This window comes from Somniosus microcephalus, unplaced genomic scaffold (assembly GCF_052327205.1).
Source record: "Somniosus microcephalus isolate GS21.2 unplaced genomic scaffold, FLI_Smic_1.0 scaffold1, whole genome shotgun sequence".
Lineage (NCBI taxonomy): Eukaryota > Metazoa > Chordata > Chondrichthyes > Squaliformes > Somniosidae > Somniosus > Somniosus microcephalus.
In genome coordinates, this window is record NW_028225188.1 from 899,568 (window position 1) to 918,803 (window position 19,236).

The 19,236-nt window shown below is 49.1% G+C and overlaps 1 pseudogene; it reads right to left on the reverse strand.

Moving 5' to 3' along the window:
• Window positions 1-14,389: 14,389 nt before the first annotated feature.
• Window positions 14,390-19,236, reverse strand: part of LOC147084124 (uncharacterized) — a 364,363-nt pseudogene continuing 359,516 nt past the window's right edge.

The window sequence follows — 19,236 nt, forward strand, 5'->3', positions numbered from 1 at the left end:
AACAGCTGCGCAAGAACGAGCAGGCCTACAGCACGTTCGACAGAGAGCTCCTGGCCCTGTTCCTGGCAATCCATCACTTCCGTTTCCTCCTGGAAGGCCGGCCGTTCACCGCATTCGTGGACCACAAGCCGCTCACTTTCGCCATGGCCAAAGTAACCGAACCCTGGTCCACACGCCAACTCAACTTCATCTCGGAGTTCACCACGGACATCCGCCACGTCGCCGGCAAGGACAATTTGGTGGCCAACTGCCTCTCAAGACCCTCGCTCCACGCAGTGCACCTGGGCGTCGACTACGCCAGCATGGCGAGAGACCAGGCCGCCGACGCGGAGATCCAGGCCCTCAGGACGTCAACCACCAGCCTCACTCTGGCCGACATCCACTTCCACGCAGCCGGCACAACCCTCCTGTGCGACGTCTCAGTCCCCTCGCCTAGGCCGGTCATCGCATCCGCCTGGCGCAAGCGAGTTTTCGACATCATCCACGGCCTCTCACATCCAGGGATGCGTGCGTCTCAGAAACTCATGTCCGCCAAGTTCGTCTGGCCTGGGCTCCACAACGATGTGAGAGACTGGACCAACACATGCGTGGCGTGTCAGCGCGCTAAGGTCCAGCAGCACACCAAGGCGCCATTGGAGAGTTTCCCGGTGCCCGAGAGGCGTTTCGACCACGTCCACGTCGATCTGGTAGGCCCCTTGCCGCCGTCGCACAGTTTCACACACCTGCTCATGATCGTCGACCGCACCACCAGATGGCCCGAGGCGGTTCCCCTCACCTCCACCACCACGACCGACATCGCGCGAGCATTCGTCTCGACATGTGTGGTCCGGTTCGGCGTGCCGACCGACATATCCTCGGACAGAGGCCCCCAGTTCACCTCCCACTTGTGGAATGCCATCACCGCCGGCCTCGGCACCAAGTTGCACAGGACAACAGCCTACCACCCGCAGGCCAACGGGCTCTGCGAGCGCTTTCATCGTTCCTTGAAAGCCTCCCTCCGCGCCATCCTGGCCGACACCAGCTGGATCGACAAACTACCCTGGGTCCTCCTGGGATTGCGCACTGTGCCCAAAGAGGACCTCCGCGCCTCTGCGGCCGAGATGGTCTACGGCCAACCGCTCAGAGTACCAGGCGACTTCCTCCCCCTGACAACGGAGCCGTGGTCGGCCGCCAGACAGCTTTCCCTGCACCAGGACGCGGCCCAGCAATTCCGTCCAGTGCCCACTTCGCAACATGGCCCGCAGCCGTCCTACGTGCCTCGAGACTCACGACATGCGGAGTTCGTCTTCGTGTGCCGGGACGCGCACAGAGGCCCACTGCAGGCACCGTACACCGGCCCCTTCCCAGTATTGGAGACGGGGGACAAAGCTTTTCTTATCGACGTCAGCGGGAAGCCGGACCTTATTTCAGTAGACCGCCTCAAACCGGCGCACCTGGACCTCAGCTTCCCGTTTTGGCCGGCTCTTCCCCCATGGCGGGGCAGACCTCCCGTGTTGGCAGCGGCCCCACAAGAGGACCAAGACACGCCGGAACCTTACTTCCCGGCGGCCGCCGCCCCTCCTTCGCCAGCAGCCCGTCCAGCCAGCCCACCGGCAGACCAGCCGCCAGACCAGCCGACAAAACAACCGGCCGACCTCCCAGACAGCCCTCCTCACACGCCAGATGGCTACTACAGCCGCTACGGCCGCTTGGTCAAACCTCCGCAGAGACTGACTTTTACAGTTAACGAGGATTCTGGGGGGGCGTATGTGGCGTTGCCACATTGGGGAAACACTGTGTGTATGTAGATAAACCTGTATAATCCCCTTTTAACTGCTGTACTCCCCTCCCCCCGCAAGATAGTTGCAAGCTGAGAGGAATAAGGCATGTTCAGACTTGCCTGCTGCTGAGAGAAGGAAAACCAATCAGGTTCCAGCATGTGACCAATCCGTGAGTCATCACAGGTTCGCGGACTTTACAAATTCAGTACTGTATTGTGAGAGTTGGAGTAAAGACCTATTTCTTGTAGCTCGCTGTGTTGCCTATTTCTTTACGCGGGAGACCGTAGTCCCCCACAACACGTTCTTTTTCTGCTTCATCTTACTCTCTATCTCTTTCGTCATCCAGGGAGCTCTGACTTTAGTTGCCCTACATTTCCCCTTAGTGGGAATGTACCTCGACTGTACCCGAATTATTTCCTCTTTAAAGGCAGCCCATTGTTCCTCTACAGTTTTTCCTGCCAATCTTTGATTCCAATTTACCCGGGCCAGATCCATTCTCATCCCACTGAAATTGGCCTTGCCCCACAGTGCAGTGGATGCGCTCTAGACTGCACTCTCCCCCCGAGGTGTCGTCACCCTCACCGGGATTCAGCACTGAAAACCGGTTTGAGAGCGCCGCACTCCCGGGGGATTCCTGCACTGCCTCGCCTCCTCAAACCCTGCTGGGCGGCCACCCAGTTACAATTCCCACAAACTCTCTGTGACTGTAGGGTGATCACCTCCTGGAACGTGTGCTCCAGGAACCTCTCAGCCTCCCGTCTGCCCGGCAGTGACTCCAGCCGCTCCCCAAGCTCAGAGACCCTGAGCTCGAGTTCCAGCCACTGGAGGCGCTTCCTGCACACGCGGTTCACCAGGACATGTGAAGCGTCCCGGAGTTCCTGCATGGCACAGGAATTGCAGCCTTCGGTCCCATCGTTTGGCTTAAAATCTGTCTACTTAAGCTATAGATATATATGATGTGAGGTTAGTGTGCCCTTACCCCTGTTTATTATTCAATCAGTGATGGTCCCTTTGCCAGGCCCGCTGCCTGCGGCCCCTCTCCCAGATTCCAGCCCCAGCTCTGTGCTGACTGAGCTGCTCTCACCTGGGGAAAGCGCATCAAGAAGGAGTTAGATATATTTCTTAAGGCTAAAGGGATCAAGGGATATGGGGAGAAAGCAGGGACAGGGTACTGAGTTTGGATGATCAGCCATGATCTCATTGCATGGTGGAGCAGACTTGAGGGGGCTGAATGGCCTACTCCTGCTCCTATCTTCTATGTTACTGCTAATGAGAGGGAGGAACTGAAAGAAATCAGTATTTGTAGGGAAATGGTGTTAGGGAAATTGACGGGATTGAAGGCCGATAAATCCCCAGGGCCTGATAATCTACATCCTAGGGTACTTAAGGAAGTGGCCCCAGAAATAGTAGATGCATTGCTGGTCATCTTCCAAAATTCAATAGACTCTGGAACATTTCCCATGGATTGGAGGGTAGCTAATGTTACCCCACTGTTCAAAAAAGGTGGTAGAGAGAAAATGGGGAATTATAGACCAGTAAGCCTGACATCGGTAATGGGGAAAATGCTAGAGTCCATTAGAAAAGATGTAATAGCAGTGCACTTGGAAAACAGTGACAGGATCGGACAAAATCAACTTGGATTTACAAAAGGTAAATCGTGCTTGACTAATCTACTGGAATTTTTTGAGGATATAACTGGTAGAATAGCTAAGGGAGAACCAGTGGATGTGGTGTATTTGGACTTTCAGAAGGCTTTCGATAAGGTCCCGCATAAGAGATTAGCGTGTAAAGTTAAGGCACATGGGATTAGGGGCAAGGTATTGACTTGGATACAGAACAGGTTGGCAGACAGGCAGCAAAGAGTTGGAATAAATGGCTCTTTTTCCGAGCGGCAGGCAGTGACTACTGGGGTACCGCAGGGATTGGTCCTAGGACCCCAGCTATTCACAATATATATAAATGATCTAGACGAGAGAACTGGATGTAATATCTCCAAGTTTGCAGACGACACAAAGCTGCGTGGGCGTGTGTGCTGTGAGGAGGATGCCGAGAAACTCCAGTATGATTTGGACAGGTTGGGTGATTGGGCAGAAGCATAGCAGATGCAGTATAATGTGGATAAATGCGAGGTTATCCACTTTGGTGGTAAAAACAGGAAGGCAGATTATTTTCTGAACTGCAATAGATTGGGAGATGGGGAAGTGCAACGAGACCTGGGTGTTCTTGTGCGCCAGTCGCTGAAGGTAAGCATGCAGGTGCAGCAGGCGGTTAAGAAGGCAAATGGTATGTTGGCCTTCGTAGCGAGAGGGTTTGAGTACAGGAACAAGGATGTCTTGCTGCAGTTGTACAGGGCCTTGGTGAGACCACATCTTGAGTATTGTGTGCAGTTTTGGTCGCCTTATCTGAAGAAGGATGTTCTTGCCATGGAAGGAGTTCAGCGAAGATTCACCAGGCTGATACCTGGGATGGCAGGAATGACGTATGAGGAGAGATTGGGACGATTGGGCTTGTACTCGCTGGAGTTTAGAAGAATGAGAGGGGAGCTCATTGAAACTTATAAAATTCTAACAGGACTGGACAGACTAGATGCAGGAAGGATGTTCCCGATGGTCGGGGAGTCCAGAACCAGGGGTCACAGACTAAGGATGAGGGGTAGGCCTTTTAGGACTGAGATGAGGAGGAATTTCTTCACCCAGAGAGTGGTGAACCTGTGGAATTCTCTACCACAGAAGGCAGTGGAGGCCAATTCATTAAATATATTCCAGAAGGAGTTGGATATATTTCTTAAGGCTAAAGGGATCAAGGGATATGGGGAGAAGGCAGGGACAGGGTACTGAATTTGGATGATCAGCCATGATCTCATTGAATGGCGGAGCAGGCTCGAGGGGCTGAATGGCCTACTCCTGCTCCTATCTTCTATGTTTCTATGTTTCCCTCACTGATTGCGGCTCTTCACCAACACCGACTTTACAAAGAAAGCCCCGCGCGGCAGCCTGGAGCTCGGGCCCAGCACGCAGGCATGGGGGAGGATGATTGACAGGGGCCCAGGGTGTGTGCTGAGCATGCGTGTTGTGGGCCGGGCGCCTGTGGAGCAGGAGGGGATGGGGCCATGGGCACAACTCAGCACGGCGGCCGGAGCACTTTCTGGAGCGCGGGGGCTGGTGGGGATTGCAGCCGCCATTACTGTTGATTCTTTCAACCAACCTGTGCAGCAGCTGGGACCTGAAAATCAGCTTCACTGCCCCTGGGCTGGGAAAGAGCGACATGAGACAACATTCTCCCTCTTACCCCTTTCTACACTCCTTTTACAGGGTTTTAGAAGTGGAGCATTTACAGACCGGAAGCTCAGACCAAACATCACGTCAGGATCTGACAGAGTCGCTCGATTCATCAGGACCTGAATATCATTGGCCTTTGCACATGGAAGGAAAGAGCAGCGATCGCAGCGCAGACAAACCGCACACGTGTTCCGTGTGTGGACTCGCCTTCAGCCGATCGCTTGACCTTGCGAGACACGTGCACCGTCACACCGGGGAGAAACTGGGTAAAGGTGGGGACAGCGGGAAGGGATTCAGTTCGCCATCTGCGTCAGATGTCCATCGGCGCAGTCACCCTGGGGACAGTCCGTTCACCTGCTCCGTGTGTGGGAAGGGATTTGTGTATTCATGCAACCTGCTGAGACACCAGCAAGCTCACTCTGATGAGAAACCATTTAAATGTTCTGACTGCGGGAAGAGCTTCAAATGCTCCAAGGATCTGAAGCAACACCAGCTTGTTCACACTGATGAGAGAGTGTTTAAATGTTCTGACTGTGGGAAGAGTTTTAAAAGTACCGGGGCTCTGACCAAACACCAGCGAGTTCACACTGGTGAGAGGCCATTTCCCTGCTCTGTGTGTGGGAAGGGATTCACTGATTCATCGAACTTGCTGATACACCAGCTTGTTCACACTGATGAGAGACCATTTACATGTTCTGACTGTGGGAAGAGCTTTAAAAGCTCCGGGGCTCTGACCAGACACCAGCAAGTTCACACTGGGGAGAGGCCATTTCACGGCTCTGTGTGTGGGAAGGGATTCTTGCTGTCCACCAACCTGCTGGTACACCAGCGAGTTCACACTGATGAGAGAGCGTTTACATGTTCTGACTGTGGGAAGAGCTCTAAAAGCTCCAATGACCTGCTGAGTCACCAGCGAGTTCACACTGTTCTGTAGCGCAGGGCCCTGGAGACAGCTGGGGTGACATGAATGTGGAATGGATGAATGTTTTATAAATTCTTGTACTGCTGTTTAATCTTTCAATCTGTTGTGCTGATGATTCCCCTGATTTGACTGTTAATGTTATTTTTGTTTTTCTCCTTATCACAGGCAATTGCCTATTAAAAGTCAACCATCACAACCAATAAAACCTGTAACATAACAAAAAAAGTTTAAAGGAAACTTAAATGAAATAAAAATTCTATTTTCGGTGGTGATGATACACGCCAGTCCCTCCGGTACCCACCGGTCACGGAAGGCCTCGAGCGCGCCGGTGGACTGTTCATGTTATTACATTGAATGTACAGCACAGAAACAGGCCATTCGGCCCAACTGGTCCATGCCGGGGTTTATGCTCCACACGAGCCTCCTCCGACATATTCTCCTATGTTTATCTGGCTTCGTCTTAAATACATCTATACCATTGGCCTCAACTACTCCTTGTGGGAGTGAGTTCCACATTCTCATCACTCTCTGGGTGAAGAAGTTTCTCCTGAATTCCCTCCTGGATTTATTAGTGACTTTTTTATTTATGGCCCCATAACTATGATGAGATTCTGTTAAGCTGCCCAGTATGTTGTTGTACTTTGTCTTTTTCTGATGAATGAAACATTACTGAGCCCCGTACCCGTGTTATGGGATGAAGTGCCAGACAAGTGAAGGCACAACGTCTGGGTGTGAATCTGATAATAACCTCACGGACCGTATAGGTGTGATAACCAGACGGGCTTGTGGTTATCGTCTGGTCACAGATGGACTAAATTCCCTGAATTAGCAGGAGTTCAGGAGGCAGTCAACAGACGGGTCCAAACAATCTCATTTCCTGAGCGGTAACCAAGCTTGTGTATAAGAACAGGCCACTTAAGCCATTGTCAGTTGGAACAGACTCGAGAAGATCGCGCGCGAATCCACTGTACTTCTATTCTCCAGATTGAGGGAATTATCACCCGATCTGTGTTATGCAGCGCTCTTAATAAAGCCTGGAAATAGTTGATGTATTGCTGGTCATCTTCCAGAACTCGATAGACTCTGGAACAGTACCCATGGATTGGAGGGTAGCTAATGTTACCCCACTGTTCAAAAAAGGTGGCAGAAAAAGCGGGGAATTACAGACCAGTAAGCCTGACATCGGTAGTGGGGAAAATGCTAGAGTCCATTATAAAAGATGTAATACCAGAGCACTTGGAAAGCAGGAGGCAGAGGGTGATGGTCGAAGGTTGTTTTTGTTACTGGAAGCCTGTGTCCAGTGGTGTACCGCAGGGATCGGTGCTGGGTCCTTTGCTGTTTGTGGTCTACATTAATGATTTAGATATGAATGTAGGAGGTATGATCAGTAAGTTCGCAGATGACACAAAAATTGGTGGAGTGGTAAATAGCGAGGAGGGAAGCTTCAGGCTACAGGACGATATAGCGGGTTGGTCAGATGGGCAGAACAGTGGCAAATGGAATTTAACCCTGAAAAGTGTGAGGTGATGCACTTTCGGAGGACTAACAAGGCAAGGGAATACACAATGAATGGTAGGACCATAGGAAGGACAGAGGACCAGAGGGATCTTGGTGTGCATGTACATAGATCCCTGAAGGCAGCAGGACAGGTGGATGAGGTGGTTAAAAAGGCATATGGGACACTTGGTTTCAATAGCCGAGGCATAGAATATAAGAGCAGGGAGGTTATGATGGAGCTGTACAAAATGCTAGTTAGGCCACAGCTGGAATACTGTGTGCAGTTCTGGTCGCCACACTATAGGAAGGATGTGATTGCATGGGAGAGGGTGCAGAGGAGATGCACCAGGAAGGTTTTTTAAAGTTCCATTGTGTATGCGTGTGTGCATGCGTATTATTTGTGTCCGCATGCGTGCGTTAACTTGAGCATTCAATCGTTCGTACATTAAGGAAGGCTTTAACACTAAATAATACCACAATATACAAAGTCCCATAACCATATCAGAAATCAATTAAAACTTCAAGTAAACTACTTTTAACCAGAACCCGAAACTTCTTCAACAAAACAAGTAAATACCAGTTCTATGCCAGTCCTATTGGCACTCTAATAACTCCTCGTTTTCACTTGATGTTATCTAACCATATACTGTCATGATCCCAGGAAGTTACCTGGACTGGAGTGCTTCAGCTATGAAGAGAGACTGGACAGGCTGGGGTTGTTTTCCTTAGAGCAGAGAAGGCTGAGGAGGGACCTGATTGAGGTGTACAAAATTATGAGGGGCATAGATAGGGTAGATAGAAAGGAACCTTTCCCCTTAGTAGAGGGGTCAATAACCAGGGGGCATAGTTTCAAGGTAAGGGGCAGGAGGTTTAGAGGGGATTTGAGGAAAAACTTTTTCACCCAGAGGGTGGTTGGAATCTGGAACTCACTGCCTGAAAGGGTGGTAGAGGCAGGAACCCTCACAACATTCAAGAAGCATTTAGATGAGCACTTGAAACGCCATAGCATACAAGGCTACGGACCAAGTGCTGGAAAATGGGATTGGAATAGACAGGGCTTGATGGCCGGCGCGGACATGATGGGCCGAAGGGCCTCTTTCTGTGCTGTATAAATATATGCTCAGCACACACCTGGCCTGAGAGTCCGGATCACCGGCGGAAAGTGAGTTTTATTTGGTTTTTTTATATATAGCGGAGAGAAGCACGGGTGGGGGATAAATAAAAAGAAAATACAAACCGCACCATCCCAGCACCCTCCCGGCACCGAGCGGAACGGATTGAGCCCAATCCACCTCACTGACTTGGCCCTGAACTCAAATCAAGTCTCATCAAAGTCTCATCAAATGACATCCTTTGTGACTGTGACAAAGGTAAACTATCTCTCCTCAACCAATCAGGGTGCCCGAGGGGCGGGACTTCCACCGCCTGCTTCTCCCACTGCTGAGACAAGTGGAATGCAGCAGAGGGCGCTCTTCTGAGTTTGGGGCTCAGGCCTGTTAGTGGAACAGTGCAGAGGGAACTTTACTCTGCACTGGGCTTTACTCCCTCAGCACTGCACTGCAGGGGCAGCACAGAGTTTTAGACTCGAGTCTCTGGAGTGGGACTTCAACCCACAACCTTCTGACTCAGAGGAGAGAGTGCTGCCGCCTGAGCCACGGCTGACACTCTGTATCTAACCCATGCTGTACCTGCCCTGGGAGTGTTTGATGGGACAGTGTAGAGGGAGCTTTACTCTGTATCTAACCCGTGCTGTACCTGCCCTGGGAGTGTTTGATGGGACAGTGTAGGGGGAGCTTTACTCTGTATCTAACCCGTGCTGTACCTGCCCTGGGAGTGTTTGATGGGACAGTGTAGAGGGAGATTTACTCTGTATCTAACCTATGCTGTACCTGCCCTGGGAGTGTTTGATGGGACAGTGTAGTCAGTTTTACTCTGTATCTAATCCCTGCTGTACCTGCCCTGGGAGTGTTTGATGGGACAGTACAGAGGGAGCTTTACTCTGTATCTAACCCCTGCTGTACCTGCCCTGGAAGTGTTTGATGGGGCCAGTGTAGAGGGAGCTTTACTCTGTATCTAACCCGTGCTGTACCTGCCCTGGGAGTGTTTGATGGGACAGTACAGAGGGAGCTTTACTCTGTATCTAACCCCTGCTGTACCTGCCCTGGAAGTGTTTGATGGGGACTGTGTAGAGGGAGCTTTACTCTGTATCTAATCCCTGCTTGTACCTGCCATGGAAGAATCACGCGAGACTCTAGAACTGTTATAAATGATCTTTATTGACATTCAGACATGATTATTTCACCCAATAACAAAGTCATACAACCTTATTCTGGGAAGCAGCACTCAGAACCGAGAGTGATCAGGACCATGTTCTGGGAGAGTCTAACCACCTCCCCTCGACATTCAACAGCATTAACATCACCGAATCCCCCACCATCCTGGGGGTCACCATTGACCAGAAAATTAACTGGACCACCCACATATATACTGTGGCAACAAGAGCGCATCAGAGGCTGGGTAATCTGCGGTGAGTGTCTCGCCTCCTGACTCCCCAAAGCCTTTCCACCATCTACAAGACACAAGGCAGGAGTATGATGGAATTCTCTCCGCTTGCCTGGATGAGTGCAGCTCCAACAACACTCCAGAAGCTCAACACCATTGTGGCAATATGGTGGTGTGGCAATAACGGAAACGAGCTTAAAAACGGTGAGGACTGGGCACTTAATATTCAAGGGTACAAGGTGTTCAGAAAAGATAGGGAAGGAAAAAAGGGAGGTGGGGTGGCAGTGCTGATTAAGGATGACATTGTCGTGTTGGAAAGGGAGCATGTTCTTGAGGGGACAAGGGCAGAATCCATTTGGTCAGAGTTGAGAAGCAAAAAGGGTATGATCACGCTATTGGGGGTATTCTACAGGCCTCCATATAGTGAGAGGGAGGTAGAGGAGCAAATCTGCAGGAAAATCGCAGAGACATGCAAGAGCTATAGAGTGGTGATATTGGTGGACTTTAATTACCCAAATATCGATTGGGATAATGCTAGGGTAAAGGGAAAGGAGGGGGAGGAATTTCTGAAATGTGTTCAGGAGAATTTCCTTGACCAGTATGTTCTTGGCCCAACGAGGAAGGAGGCATTGCTGGATCTGGTGCTGGGGAATGAGGTGGGCCAGGTCGACCAAGTATCTGTGGGAGAACACTTGGGTACGAGTGATCATCGTATCGTAAGATTTAGATTAGCAATGGAGAGGAGCAAGGAACAATCTAGAGTGGAACTTCTAAACTGGAATAGGGCTAACTTCAGTGGGATGTGAAAGGATCCAGCCAGGGTAAAATGGAACCAAAGACTGACAGGAAAATCTGTAACGGAACAATAGAGTCATAGAGTCATAGAGTTTTACAGCACAGAAAGGGGCCCTTCGGCCCATCGTGTCTGCGCCGCCCATCCATCCCTGTCCAGTCTAATCCCATTTTCCAGCATTTGGTCCATAGCCTTGTATGCAATGGCATTTCAAGTGCTCATCCAAATGCTTCTTGAATGTTGTGAGGGTTCCTGCCTCTACCACCCTTTCAGGCATTGAGTTCCACATTCCAACCACCCTCTGGGTGAAAAAGTTCCTCCTCAAATCCCCTCTAAATCTCCTGCCCCTTACCCTGAATCTATGCCCCCTTGTTATTGACCCCCCTACTAAGGGGAAAAGTTCCTCTTTGTCTACCCTATCTATGCCCCTCATCATTTTGTACACCTCAATCAGGTCCCCCCTCAGCCTTCTTTGCTCCAAGGAAAACAACCCCAGCCTGTCCAGCCTCTCTTCATAGCTGAGGCGCTCCATCCCAGGTAACATCCTGGTGAATCTTCTCTGCACCCTCTCCAAAGCAATCACATCCTTCCTATAGTGAGGCGACCAGAACTGCACACAGTACTCCAGCTGTGGCCTCACCAGCGTTTTGTACAGCTCCATCATAACCTCCCTGCTCTTATATTCTATGCCTCGGCTAATGAAGGCAAGTATCCCATATGCCTTTTTAACCACCTTATCTACCTGTTCCGCTGCCTTCAGGGATCTATGTACATGTACACCAAGGTCCCTCTGACCCTCTGTACTTCCTAGGGTCCTACCACTCATTGTGTATTCCCTTGCCTTATTTGTCCGTCCAAAATGCATCACCTCGCACTTTTCAGGGTTAAATTCCATTTGCCACTTTTCCGCCCATCTGACCAACCCATCTATATCGTCCTGTAGCCTGAGGCTTTCCTCCTCACAATTTACCACCCCACCAATTTTCGTGTCATCTGCGAACTTACTGATCATACCTTTTACATTCTCATCCAAATCATTTATGTAGATCACAAACAACAAGGGACCCAGCACTGATCCCTGAGGTACCCCACTGGACACAGGCTTCCAGTCACAAAAGCAACCTTCGACCATCACCCTCTGCCTCCTGCCACTCAGCCAGTTTATGATCCAACGCGCCAAGGCACCCTGGATCCCATGGGCTCTTACCTTCTTGACCAGTCTCCTATGCGGGACTTTGTCAAAAGCTTTACTGAAGTCCATGTAAACCACATCCACAGCATTTCCCTCATCCACCCCCCTAGTCACCCCCTCGAAAAATTCAATCAGATTTGTCAGACATGATTTACCCTTGACAAAGCCATGCTGACTATCCCCGATTAATCCTTGCCTCTCCAAGTGGAGACTAATTTTGTCCCTCAGAATTTTTTCCAATAATTTCCCTACCACAGATGTTAGGCTCACTGGCCTGTAATTCCCTGGTTTATCCCTGCTACCCTTCTTGAATAATGGTACTACGTTAGCTGTTCTCCAGTCCTCTGGTACATCCCCTGTGGCCAGAGAGGTTCTGAAAATTTGTGTCAGAGCCCCTGCAATCTCCTCCTTTGCCTCCCACAGCAGCCTGGGATACATCTCGTCTGGGCCTGGGGATTTATCCACTTTTTGGCCTGCTAAAACCGCTAGCACCTCCTCCCTCTCGATGCTAATATGTTCAAGTATGTCACAGCCCCCTTGCCCGATTTCTATGTCTGCATCGTCTTTCTCCATAGTGAACACAGATGCAAAAAATTCATTTAAAACCCCGCCTACATCATCTGGCTCTACACACAGATTGCCACTTTGGTCCCTAATGGGCCCTACCCTTTCCCTGGGGTGATCTTTAAGGAGGAGATGTTCCAAGTACAGGCTAGGTACATTCCAACAAGAGGGAAGGGTAAGGGAACCAAAGCAAGGGCTCCTTGGATGACGAGGATGATTGAGAAGATGAAACAAAAAATGATGAATGTCAGGTGAATTCTTCAAGGGAGAACCAGACCAAATACAATAAGTTGAGAGAGGAAGTGAAGATGAAAATAAGATTGGCAAAGAGCGAATGAGAGTAGAATGGCGGTTAACATAAAAGGGAACCCAAAAACCTTCTACCGGCATGTCAACAGTAAGCGGGTAGTGAGAGGTGGGGTGAGGCCTATTAGGGACAAAGAAGGTGATATATGCTTAGAGGCGCAAGGCAAGGTCAGAATGCTCAATGAGTACTTTGTATCGGTGTTTACTAAGGAGGTGGATGCTGACAAAATATCGGTAGAAGTGGAAAAGGTAGAAGCAATGGAAGGGGTGAACATTGATAGACGGTGTCCTAGAAAGACTGGGTATGCTCAGAGTGGGTAAGTCACCTGGTCCAGATGGCTTGCATCCCAGGTTGCTAAGGGAATTGGGGGAGGAGATAGCGGAAGGGCTTGCCATAATTTTTCAGTCTTCCCTAGATGCGGGGGAGGTGCCTGTGGATTGGAAAGTGGCAAATGTGACACCATTGTACAAGAAAGGGTATAAGGACAATCCTAGAAACTACAGGCCGGACAGTTTAACATCAGTGGTGGGTAAACTTTTAGAAACAATAATCAAGCAAAAAATTAACAGGCACTTGGAGAGGTTTAAGCTAATTAAGGAGAGCCAACACGGATTTGTAAAAGGCAGATCGTGTTTGACTAATCTAATTGAATTTTTTGATGAAGTAACAGAGAGGATTGATGAAGGGATGTTGTTTACATGGATTTTAGGAAGGCGTTTGACAAAGTACCACATAGAAGGCTGGTTAACAAAATTGAGGCTCATGGAATAGGTGGGTCAGTGGCAGCTTGGATAAGATATTGGTTTAAGGGCAGAAAACAGCGAGTTGTGGTAAATGGCTGTTTTTCAGACTGGAGGATGGTAGACAGTGGTGTTCCCCAAGGGTCAGTGCTGGGGCCACTGCTTTTTTTGATATATATATAAATGACCTGGATATTGGAATACAGAGTAGAACTTCTAAATTTGCCGATGACACCAAACTTGGGGGTGTGGCAAACAGTGAGGATGATACCAATCGGCTGCAACAGGACATAGAAAGGCTAGCAGAATGGGCAGACAAGTGGCAGATGGAATTTAATACAGAGAAGTGTGAGGTGATGCATTTTGGCAGAAGGAACAGGGAGAGGCAATATACACTTAATGGCACAGTTTTAAAGAGTGTGCAGGGACAGAGGGACCTGGGAGTTAAGATCCCTGAAGGTGGAGGGACATATTGAGTGATTAGCAAAGCATATGGGATCTTGGGCTTCATAAATAAAGGTATTGAGTACAAAAGTAGAGAAGCTATGCTGAACCTTTATAAAGCACTGGTTAGGCCACAACTGGAGTATTGCATCCAGTTCTGGTCCACCACACTTTAGGAAGGATGTGAAGGCTCTTGAGAGGGTGCAGAGGAGATTTACCAGAATGGTTCCGGGGATGGGGGATCTTAGCTACAAGGACAGGTTGGAGAAGCTGGATTTGTTTTCATTAGAGCAAAGGAGGTTGCGGGGTGATTTGATAGAGGTGTACAAGATTATGACGGGTTTGGAAAGGCTAGACGGGGAAAGGCTGTTCCCACTAATTGATGGCACAAGGACTAGGAGACACAGATTTAAGGTTTTGGGCAACAGATACAAGGGGGATGTGAAGAAAAACTTTTTTACGCAGTGAGTGATGAGGACCTGGAACTCACTGCCGACGGAAGTGGTGGAAGCGGACATACTCAATGTTTTCAAGGGGAGACTGGATAGGCACTTGAGGGAAATAGATTTGCAGGGCTACGGGGATAGAGCGGGGGAGTGGGACTGACTGGATTGCTCTACAGAGAGCTGGCACAGACTCGATGGGCCGAATGGCCTCCTTCTCTGCCATTATGACTCTATGACTATGACTAGAACAGTGTGAACTCGCTGGTGTCTCAGCAGGTTGGAGAACTGAGTGAATCCCTTCCCACACACGGAGCAGGTGAACGGTCTCTCCCCAGTGTGAACTCGCTGGTGTATCAGCAGATTCCCAGAGCTTTTAAAGCTCTTCCCACAGTCAGAACATTTAAATGGTCTCTCATCAGTGTGAACTCGCTGGTGTTCGAGCAGAGTCGAGGACTGTGTGAATCCCTTCCCACACACGGAACAGGTGAACGGCCTCTCCCCAGTGTGAACTCGCTGGTGTTCGAGCAGATGCGAGGACTGAGTGAATCCCTTCCCACACACGGAGCAGGTGAATGCCCTCTCCCCAGTGTGAACTCGCTGGTGTATCTTCAGCACCCCGGAACTTTTAAAGCTCTTCCCACAGACAGAACATGTAAATAGTCTCTCATCAGTGTGAACTCGCTGGTGTACCTTCAGTTCCGCGGAGCTTGTAAAGCTCTTCCCACAGTCAGAACATTTAAATGGTCTCTCATCAGTGTGAACTCGCTGGTGTACCTTCAGTTCCGTGGAGCTTTTAAAGCTCTTCCCACAGACAGAACATGTAAATGGTCTCTCATCAGTATGAACTCGCTGGTGTACGTTCAGATCCCCAGAGGTTTTAAAGCTCTTCCCACAGTCAGAACATTTAAATGGTCTCTCATCAGTGTGAACTCGCTGGTGTCTCAGTAGGTGGGATAAATGAGTGAATCCCTTCCCACACACGGAACAGGTGAACGGCCTCTCCCCAGTGTGAACTCGCTGGTGTTCGAGCAGATGCGAGGACTGAGTGAATCCCTTCCCACACACGGAGCAGGTGAATTCCCTCTCCCCAGTGTGAACTCGCTGGTGTATCTTCAGCACCCCGGACCTTTTAAAGCTCTTCCCACAGACAGAACATGTAAATAGTCTCTCATCAGTGTGAACTTGCTGGTATACCTTCAGTTCCGTGGAGCTTTTAAAGCTCTTCCCACAGACAGAACATGTAAATGGTCTCTCATCAGTATGAACTCGCTGGTGTACCTTCAGATCCCCAGAGGTTTTAAAGCTCTTCCCACAGTCAGAACATTTAAATGGTCTCTCATCAGTGTGAACTCGCTGGTGTCTCAGTAGGTGGGATAAATGAGAGAATCCCTTCCTACACACGGAGCAGGTGAATGGCCTCTTTCCTGCTCTCTCCAGCTGGTGTCCCTTCAGCTCCTGGGACCTTTTAAAGCTTTTCCCACAGTCGGAATGTTTCACCGGCCTCTCCCCAGTGTGAACTCGCTGGTGTGCCAGCAGATTCGAGGACCGAGTGAATCTCTTCCCACACATGGAGCAGGTGAACAGAATCTCTCCTGCTCTCTCCAGGTGGTGTCTCTTCAGATCCTGGGACCTTTTAAATCTCTTCCCACAGTCAGAACATTTAATGTGAACAAGCTGGTGTCTCAGGAGGGTGGCAGAATGAGAGAATCGCTTCAAAAACACGGAGCAGGTCAACGGTCTCTCATCGGTGTGGACAAGCTGGTGTCTCAGCAGCACGGAGGGTGCAATTAATCCCTGCCCACACACGGAGCGGATTAAAGGTCCCTCCCTAGTGTGAACTTGCTGGTGTATCATTGGAGCGGATGGCTGAGTGAATCCCTTCCCACACACGGGGCCGGGGTTTCTCCCCGCTTCAGGTATTTGTAGATTTTGAAGCTCTTTCAGAACATTTAAAAGGTCTCTCATCAGTGTGAACTCACGGGTGTGCCAGCAGATTGGAGGAGCGACTGAATCAGGTCCTGATGAATCGAGCGACTCTGTCAGATCTAGTGGGAGGATAGAGGATTGGGAAAACTTTAAAAGACAGCAAAAAGTAACAAAAAGATTGATTAAGAAAGGGAAGATAGATTATGAAAGTAAATTAGCAAAAATTATAAAAACAGATAGTAAGAGTTTTTATAGTTATATAAAAAGAAAAAGGGTGGCTAAAGTAAATGTTGGTCCCTTAGAGGATGAGACCAGGAAATTAATGGTGGGAAATATGGAGATGGCAAAAACACTGAATGAATATTTTACATCAGTCTTTACAGTAGAAGACACTAAGAATATCCCAACACTGGACAAACAGGGGGCTGAAGGGGGGGAGGAGCTAAACACGATCAAAATCACTAAGGAAGTGGTACTCGGTAAAATAATGGGACTCAAGGCGGATAAATCACCTGGACCTGATGGCTTACATCCTAGGGTCTTGAGGGAAGTGGCGGTAGGGATTGTGGATGCATTAGTAATAATTTTCCAAAACTCCCTGGACTCGGCAAAGCTCCCGGCAGACTGGAAAACTGCTAATGTAACACCCTTATTTAAAAAGGGCAGTAGACAGAAGGCTGGAAACTATAGACCGGTTAGCCTAACATCTGTGGTAGGTAAAATTTTGGAGTCCATTATTAAGGAGACAGTAACAGGACATTTGGATAATCATAATTTAATAGGACAAAGTCAGCATGGTTTTATGAAGGGGAAGTCATGTTTGACAAATTTGCTGGAGTTCTTTGAGGAAGTAACGTATAGGGTGGATAAAGGGGAACCAGTGGACGTAGTGTATTTAGACTTCCAAAAGGCATTTGACAAGGTGCCACACAAAAGATTATTGCTTAAGATAAAAAATCACGGGATTGGGGGTAATATTCTGGCATGGATAGAGGATTGGCTATCTAACAGAAGACAGAGAGTTGGGATAAATGGTTCATTCTCAGACTGGCAATCAGTAACTAGTGGTGTTCCGCAGGGGTCAGTGCTGGGTCCCCAACTCTTTACAATCTATATTAACGATTTGGAGGAGGGGACCGAGTGTAACATATCAAAGTTTGCAGATGATACTAAGATGGGAGGGAAAGTAGTGAGTGAGGAGGACATAAAAAACCTGCAAGGGGACATAGACAGGCTAAGTAAGTGGGCAGAGATTTGGCAGATGGAATACAATACTGGAAAGTGTGAGGTTATGCACTTTGGCAGGAAAAATCGTAGAGCAAGTTATTATCTTAATGGCAAGAAGCTGGAAAGTACTGAAGTACAAAGGGATCTGGGGGTCCTGGTGCACGAAACTCAAAAGGTTAGTATGCAGGTGCAGCAAGTGATTAAGAAGGCCAATGGAATGTTGGCTTTCATTGCTAGGGGGATAGAATATAAAAATAGGGAGGTATTGCTTCAGTTGTACAAGGTATTGGTGAGACCGCACCTGGAATACTGCGTACAGTTTTGGTGTCCATACTTAAGAAAGGACATACTTGCTCTCGAGTCAGTACAAAGAAGGTTCACTCGGTTAATCCCGGGGATGAGGGGATGGACATATGAGGAGAGGTTGAGTAGATTGGGACTCTACTCATTGGAGTTCAGAAGAATGAGAGGCGATCTTATTGAAACATATAAGATTGTGAAGGGGTTGGATCGGGTGGATGCGGGGAAGATGTTCCCGATGATGGGTGAAACTAGAACTAGGGGGCATAGTCTTAGAATAAGGGGCTGCTCTTTCAAAACTGAGATGAGGAGGAACTACTTCACTCAGAGGGTGGTAGGTCCATGGAATATGCTGCCCCAAAAAGCTGTAGAAGCTACATCATTACATAAATTTAAAACAGAAATAGACAGTTTCCTAGAAGTAAAGGGAATTAAGGGTTATGGGGAGCGGACAGGAATTTGGACATGAACCTAGGTTCGGATCGGTCATGCCCTGTGGGTAGCGGAGCGGGCCCAGGGGCCGTGTAGCCTGATCCTGCTCCTATTTCGTGTGTCTAATTCTGTTAGATTCAGGAGATGGTTCTGTGATAGTGGATTGGTGGTTAGGATCAGATCAGCCATGATCTTATTGAATGGCGGAGCAGGCTCGAGGGGCCGATTGGCCTACTCCTGCTCCTATTTCTTATGTTCTTATGTTGACGTGATGTTTGGTTTGAGCTTCCTGTCTGTAAATGCTCCACTTCTAAAACCCTGTAAAAGGAGTGTAGAAAGGATAAGGGGGGGAAGCAGGAATTTTTTTGGGCTTATTTTGCCTCAAAGAACAAACAGGGTAGTGCCGGTCCCACTGGTGTCCAGCCGTGCCCACAATAACCAGCGGGCCAGAAACAGCCCAATCCACCTCACTGACTTGGCCCTGAAGTCAAATCAAGTCTCATCAAATGACATCCTTTGTGACTGTGACAAAGGTAAACTATCCCTCCTCGTCCTTCCTGACTTGTCTGCAGCCTTTGACACGGTTGACCACTCCATCCTTCTCCCAACGCCTCTCCACCGTCGTCCAGCTGGGTGGGACTGCACTCGCCTGGTTCCATTCTTATCTATCTAATCGTAGCCACAGAATCACCTGCAACGGTTTCTCTTCCCAATCCCGCATCGTTACCTCTGGTGTCCCCCAAGGATCTATCCTTGGGCCCCTCCTATTTCTCATCTAAATGCTGCCCCTTGGTGACATCATCTGAAAACACAGCCTCAGTTTCCACATGTACTCTGATGACACCCAGCTCTACCTCACCACCACTTCTCTCGACCCCGCCACAGCGTCTAAATTCTCAGACTGCT